The 7,495-nt window shown below is 34.2% G+C and overlaps 2 pseudogenes across 1 annotated transcript; both read right to left on the reverse strand.

Moving 5' to 3' along the window:
* Positions 1–678: 678 nt before the first annotated feature.
* On the reverse strand, positions 679–2,587 carry LOC146901025 (UDP-glucosyl transferase 73CC6-like; annotated as a pseudogene).
* A 296-nt stretch (positions 2,588–2,883) lies between these two features.
* LOC146901026 (UDP-glucosyl transferase 73CC6 pseudogene) lies at positions 2,884–4,633 on the reverse strand (annotated as a pseudogene). Its single transcript, XR_015021474.1, has one exon. The product of XR_015021474.1 is annotated as a UDP-glucosyl transferase 73CC6 pseudogene (transcript).
* Between the last annotated feature and the right edge of the window lie 2,862 nt (positions 4,634–7,495).

Consider the following 7,495-nt stretch of genomic DNA (forward strand, 5'->3'; position numbering starts at 1 on the left):
AATTATTTTAAAATTTATGAAAAATTGAAGACTTACCTACTAAAAAAATTAGCAATTTAGCGATTGAATAGATTGAACTTGGTGTCTACAAGTAGTTAGTTATTGAATAGAGCAATTTTAGCAAGAATAACTCTTGAAGAAAGTGGAACATAACTCATACTCGTTCTATTTTATTAAGGGAAATGTTAACAAGTGCTCTTGGGGCACTTGTTAATTAAGAAGTTTAAAAAGGAAATTTTATCTTGGGAATGATGTGTTCAACACGTTGAAAGTTTAAAAAGTAACTTTATCTACATAAAACTTGTAAATTATTTTTATATTTGTATCCTTAACTGGTGCCCTAAAGACATTGGTTAACAAGACCCTATGGTTTAATTAACACATGTTCACCTATGGTTTAATGACGATTAGACTAGATGATAATCACAGAAACTCAGCAAGGGGAATTTCGCAGTCCAAAATAGTAAGTATAATATACCTTAGAATATATTTAGCACAGCTTATTCCAGCTTTTGAAATGAGATAGTCAAGAAGCACTTGACGATCATAATGTATCTGCAGATCAGCAAGTAAAGGATAAGATAATTAGATTTATTTTTGTTTGGAAGTAAAAATAAATAATGAAGTGGATGATGAATTGTCCTATTTGCATATACTCAAGTACTAAATGTTTGATGAAAAAAAAAAAACTCAAGCACTACATTTGGTTTGAGATTGAGATGGAATATATTTGTCAAGTTTTGACAATGTTACACAGAAATGCGAACAAATTAATCATGTGAAAGACAGACAAAAAAACACTAAATTGTTGATTGAGAATTGAATATCAATCAGGAAAGGAGAGAAATATCTTACAAGGGTTTCCCCATACATATGATACTAAATAACTATGAATACACATAATAATAGGATTTGAATTATTTAAGTAGTTTCCGGTCTCTTGATCTTTTAAGATCGCCAATCAAAGCCAACAAATTGTTATTAGACGACCCACCTTCTTGAACAGCCTGGGTAGCTTTTCTCCCAAACTCTTGAGCACGTCGTCTGATTTCCTTAGCTTCATCACCATCGTCCATCAATCTCCTCACAGCTTTTTCTATACTATGTCTACTCACCGCTTTCTCTTTTTCTTAAAAACCATGTAGAGCCCACTCTGTTGCACCCACCTCCACCCCAATCCCTCGCACAACAATTATCAGGTTTTCATTATAGAATTGTTCTCCTTGCACTGACCACGTGATCATTGGAATCCCTGCACTAATAGCCTCAACGGTGGAGTTCCACCCGCAATGTGTCATGAATGCACCCCCTAATGATAAAACCTTTCTTATTTCCAATGTTTCTCTCTTCGAATCCTTTAGTCAACCACTTTTCTTTCTCCTCTTCACTCTCATCTTCTTTCCCTTTCTTCCCAGGAACAACCCATACAAATTCATGACCCGAATTTTCTATTCTGCTAGCAATCTCGTAAAGTTGTTTATCAGAGAAATAAGAGATGCTCCCAAAACATATGTATAACACTGAATTTTCTTCCTTTGAGTTCAACCAACTTAGACACTCATGTGCGCTAACCACACTCTCATTTCCCCTCATGGATTTCTCTTCAAAAGTTTTGCGAATAAGACAAGCTGGACCCAGATGTCAAGCCTTGTCACCCATGGTTTTCTCATAGTATTTGATGCAATCTTCACCATCAAGTTCAACAAAGTTGTTAATGGTGAGACCCTTACTTTTGCGGATTGCCTCAAGCATCCTTTCCTCATATGCGATGAATAGCTTTGGTGGTGTTGAGCAAAAGGTGATAGAATGAGGAAAATTTGGAACAACGAAGGAACTCAAACTTGAATTCTTGTCGGAATATGAATGGTTATTCTTAGGGATTCTATGAGGGATATTGTAAAGAGTGAGTATCCGGTGAAGGCAATGGTGGAGATATGAGGCTTATTCACCAAGTCATTAATCCAAGGTTATACACAGTCGGCAATGATGTCGTCAGGTTGATCCTTCTCCACGAATTCTCTAATGGGCTCATGGAGAAGCATTGCACCTTTAGATATCTTGGCCATTGTGGCAGGGTCCATGTTGGAGGACAATGATTCAATGCCTTCGGAAAGGTCGGAAAGGTCGACTTGCTGAGAGGGGAAGTCGATGATGTGAAGGCGGAGGAAGAATGGATCGACAGAGGAGAGAGATTTGGTAAAAAAATGAGCATTAGTAGAGCTTCTATATTTCTCATAGGGACTAAAGGTTTACAACAAAAACTAGAGATTTTAAATATAATTTTTTGAATATGAATTCTTTTAAAAAAAATTAGAATAAATTAAATATGAATTTTTCTAAAAGTTAAAAACAAATAAAATAAAAAGAACCAAAATAAAAGGAACCAAAATGAAGATTCCAAAAACACATAAATTGATTTCAATCTTTTTGCAATCCACTGTCAAATAAAAATTGTAAAACCGACAACTGTTTAAATTCACAATAAAAGATGATAAGAAGCAAACTTCTGGATGAAATGATATGTAAATTTCAGCGGAGAATAACAATGAACTTGCCTTCTAAACTGATTCCGTATTGATTTGGTCATTTTTTACTTGCTAGAAATATTTTGCAGCACATACTTACGGTGGCCAAGAATAACATAATATGACCATCTCCTTCTCCTTTTCTTTCTCTCTTCCAGGTTCATTATTTTGCAGCACATACTCTTACGGTAGTTTTGAACTTTAAGAGTAAAAGTAAATTGCAAATAAAAAGGATGAACATATCAATCCTCACTTTTAACATGAAAGAGCAGTTGCGTTTCTTTTTGAAATATGGTAACCACCTTCCACTTGCTTAGTTTTTTTTTGAATATTTGCAAAAGATGGGGGGCAAAAAGGGTAAGAAAATAGGCTACACCAAATAGATGTATTGCCTTTATTAACAATTATAGATTATAGATAAAACATTCAACACAATTTTTCCGTTCAGTGACGGGTTTCAAACTAGTTTAATACACATAATATTAGGATTTGGATTATTCAAGTGATTTGCGGTCTCTTAATCTTTTAAGATCGTCAATCAAAGCCAACAAATTGTTATGAGACGACCCACCTTCTTCAACAGCATGTGTAGCCTTTCTCCCAAACTCTTGAGCACGTCGTCTGATTTCCTTAGCTTCATCGCCATCGTCCATCAATCTCCTCACAGCTTTTTCTATATTATGTCCACTCACCACTTTCTCTTTTCCTTTATAACCATGTACAGACCACTCTGTTGCACCCACCTCCACCCCAATCCTTCGCACAACAGTTATCAGCTTCTCATTATAGAACTGTTCTCCTTGCACAGGCCACGTGATCATTGGAATCCCTGCACTAACAGCCTCTACCATGGAGTTCGACCCGCAATGTGTCATGAATGCACCCACAGCAGCGTGGCTTAAAATCATTACTTGTGGGGCCCACCCCCTAATGATAAAACCTTTCTTATTTTCAATGTTTCTCTCTTCGAATCCTTTAGGCAACCACTTTTCTTTCTCCTCTTCACTCTCATCTTTTTTCCCTTTCTTCTCAGGAACAACCCATACAAATTCGTGACCTGAATTTTCTATTCCGCTCGCAATCTCGTAAAGTTGTTTATCGGAGAAATAAGAGATGCTCCCAAAACATATGTATAACACTGAATTATCTTGCTTTGAATTGAGCCAACTTAGACACTCATGCGCGCTAACCACACTCTCATTTCCCCTCATAGATTTCTCTTCAAAAGTTTTGCGAATAAGACAAGTTGGACCAAGATGCCAAGCCTTGTTACCCATGGTTTTCTCATAGTGTTTGATGCAATCTTCACCATCAAGTTCAGCAAAGTTGTTTATTATGAGTCCCTTACTTTTGCGGATTGCCTCAAGCATCCTTTCCTCAAATGCGATGTATAGTTTTGGTGTTGTTGAGGAAAAGGTGATAGAATGAGGAAAATTTGGATCAACGAACGAACTCGAACTCGAGTTCTTGTCAGAATATGAGCGGTTTATTCTTAGGGATTCTATGAGGGATACTGTAAAGAGGAAGAATGCGGTGAAGGCAATGGTGGAGATATGAGGCTTATTGGCCAAGTCATTAATCCAAGGGTATACACAGTCGGCAATGATGTAGTCAGGTTGATCCTTCTCCACGAATTCTCTAATGGGTTCATGGAGGAGCATTGCACCTTTACATATCTTGGCCATGGTGTCAGGGTTAGCGGTGGAGGACAATGATTCAACGCCGTCGGGAAGATCGACTTGCTGGGAGGGGAAGTCAACGGTGTGAAGGCGGAGGAAAAACGGATCGATGGAGGAGAGAGATTTGGTAAAGAAATGGGCGTTGGAGGGAGTGGTGATGATCGTGACTTGTTGACCATGGGATGCAAACAAAGCTGCTATGTCACCCAAAGGAATCATATGACCAGGTGATAGAAATGGAATGAAATGAAGTTTCAATGGCCGTTCAACTCCAACACCATTTTCCATTGCTGATAAAAAAAAAAAATTTGAGGGGAAAGAATTGCTGATCAATTTTCTCTAATACTCAATTAGTCTTTTTAATTATTCAACTTTTCAAGGTTTAGCTCACTATTTATTATTGAATTACGTCCGCGCGACACCTGCGGGAATCTTTTTTACGCAACGAGGCTCACGAGATTTTATAAGCAAACAAAACGTTGATAGATAAGACGAGAAATACATAGACTTTTTAATTTATGGGGTTAGTAAGTTTTTTGTGCATCCTTGTACACGTTTAAAATTTAATAATTGTTTAAAAAATTTTAGGGAATGAATTGCTGATCAATTTGAATTATGTTCGCACGAGACACACGAGATTATAATCCTCACACACAACGTGGATAGATAAGAAGAGAAATTTCATTTCATTCTTAATTTAAGCTGTTTGTAAGTTTTTTTTTTGCATCCATGATTTTTTATATTCACTAATTGATGTGTCAACATATCGTTGGATGTATCTGTAAAAGAATTGTAAATCGAAGAAGTGTAATATATTTTTTTTAAAGGAAAGAAGTGTACTAGTGGATTCTAAGGTGAGGGTTCAATTAAGTCCCTCACCGGTGGACCATGAAAAAAATACCATTTGATTGAATCAATGGTTGAGATTTATTGAAAATAAAATTGAGAACATCTAGACATTTTCACATACAATTTTGTCTCTATTATATTTCTTCATCCTCTTCAACTCCCCTGAAATCTGACAGTATCACAATTTCTTTCACCAAACATTTTTACATTGTTACAAAACGCAAAATTAAACTCAGTTTTGATAGCTATTGCGTGATTGTCTCAGTTTCAGAGACCCCTGCAATTTAAAACCTTAATAGTTCATGGTGAACTTTAATGCTTAATGGCCATAAATTAGGTTCTGGCTTTAACACACAATAAATTATAAACAAATTAGGTTCTGGCCTTTAACACAGATAAATTGAAACTTCATTTGAAATGAATGTGAAAAGCCTTTAAACTTTAAAATTATTTGAAGGATCAATGCAAAATTGATCTGCTTTCTTTTTGGTCTTGGTAAACGTAATAAGCAAAGAGAATTAATTACAGCGTGTACATCTTTGACAAGAGTGGAAAGTTTGCCAACACTTGTTAGTTGCAATTCTCTAATTTTCGACAAACATTAGGAAATTGAGGGGAGGCATGAGGAAGACATAAGGACATGTTTGTGTGTGAACAAGTGTTGATGGTCTCATTTTTTATTTTGATAAATCTAGACCATTAATTAGATCTAATGGTATTTTTGTCATGGTTCACCGGTGAAGGACTTAATTGAACCCTCACCCTAGAATTCACCAAGTGTACTAGTTAAACTCGCATGAATATAACAAATTTAATTTTTTTTTCTCATAGAAAAAATGACAAGTTTGCTTCCCTATAAATGAATTTAGCATGCAATATTAGTTAATGCTAAATACAAACAAATTTAGCATGCAATATTAATTTCTGCTAAATTAAAATTTGTTTAATTATGTTAAACTTTATTGTTTTAATCGATTTTTCGAACATTATAAATGTTCATTTACATCCTTGTAGGACGAATCGTTCGAAAAAATTCGAGTTTGATTTATAGTGGGGATAACTTTTTTATCAGAGACTTTACTTATCTTCAGACTCAACTCCTGATTAGTAGAGCTTATATATATCTCATAGGAACTAGAGGGTTAACACACAAAAAAAGTGTTGGAATATTTTATTATTTAATAATATTCAAATATCATTATGTGGGCAAATATCGTAATAATAATTATATTAGCTATTTATCAATTGTGAGCCTTAATTGATTAGTGATCAAATTAAGTAATAAGGCTATTAGATTTCTAATTAGATAATTAATTAAATATTTAATTAGTTGATATGGACTCAATGAGTGGATGTCCGGATGGCCCATTAACGGAATAATGGGAAACCCTAATGGCCATCCAATATAAAAGAGGCTATGGTCCCCAATATACCGTACACGGCGAACTCTCTCTTCTCCCCATCTGAAGAGAACTTGAGGCATAAAGGTACCGGTTGAGGAAGAACCAAATTAGTCGCCGCTAACCCTTGCTGTTTGTTTCAGATCACCTCCTCTCTTTACCGTTGCTGTTGAGAGGCCTTCCATGAAAGCTTTATTCAGGTATTCCTAATACCCTAATTCTTAATATCTTGGTAAATCAAACATGTCGTAGATCCGATCATAATTCATGTTCAATGATCAATTTGCTTCCGCTATACTTTTATTTGTATTGAACATGTTTTATGAATTAAGACCTAAATTTCCAACAAAAAGTTCCTTCAAAAAAAAAACACACAAAAAAGTTCTATTACAACAACAACAACAAAAAAAAAAACTAGAGTTTTTAAATATGATTTTTTGAATATGAATTCTTTTAAAAAAATTAGAATAAATTAAATATGAATTTTTCTAAAAGTTAAAAATTCAAAATAAAATAATGAAAATATGGATCTAGAAATCAGATTTTAAACTCATTTTTGGCGGATAAACTTTCTATAATGTTTTTTTTTAAAAGTCAAATTAACCTATTGAAAATGACACTTGTAAGAATCAAACCCAAGACATTGAGAGAAGTACACCGATAGAAGACGATTTCAGGTTTTACTACTAGAAAATAATCAAGTAGGGACATAATTTTAAAATAATGACTTTATCCAAAGAAATCAAACTAATGTATATAAAGAAATAAGTAATATGATGAACGAAATAATTAGAAATATCATTTTATTAATAAAAAATACTAATAAAATTCTAGTTTATACATTGAATAGAATTAAAATTGAACGTAGTAAAATAAGTAGTATACAAGAAACATTAGATAATATTAATATAGAAAAAGGAATTAATGAGGATGAAAATATTTTTAGAATTAGATAAATTCTTCAACAATTAGAAAGTCTTTTAGTACATGAGCTTAACTCAGTTGGTAGGGACATTGGATAATTTATGCAAGAGTCAGTGTT

This window comes from Medicago sativa, chromosome 8, assembly GCF_051527215.1.
Source record: "Medicago sativa cultivar Bolivia chromosome 8, Bolivia_mono, whole genome shotgun sequence".
In the NCBI taxonomy this organism is placed as follows: domain Eukaryota; kingdom Viridiplantae; phylum Streptophyta; class Magnoliopsida; order Fabales; family Fabaceae; genus Medicago; species Medicago sativa.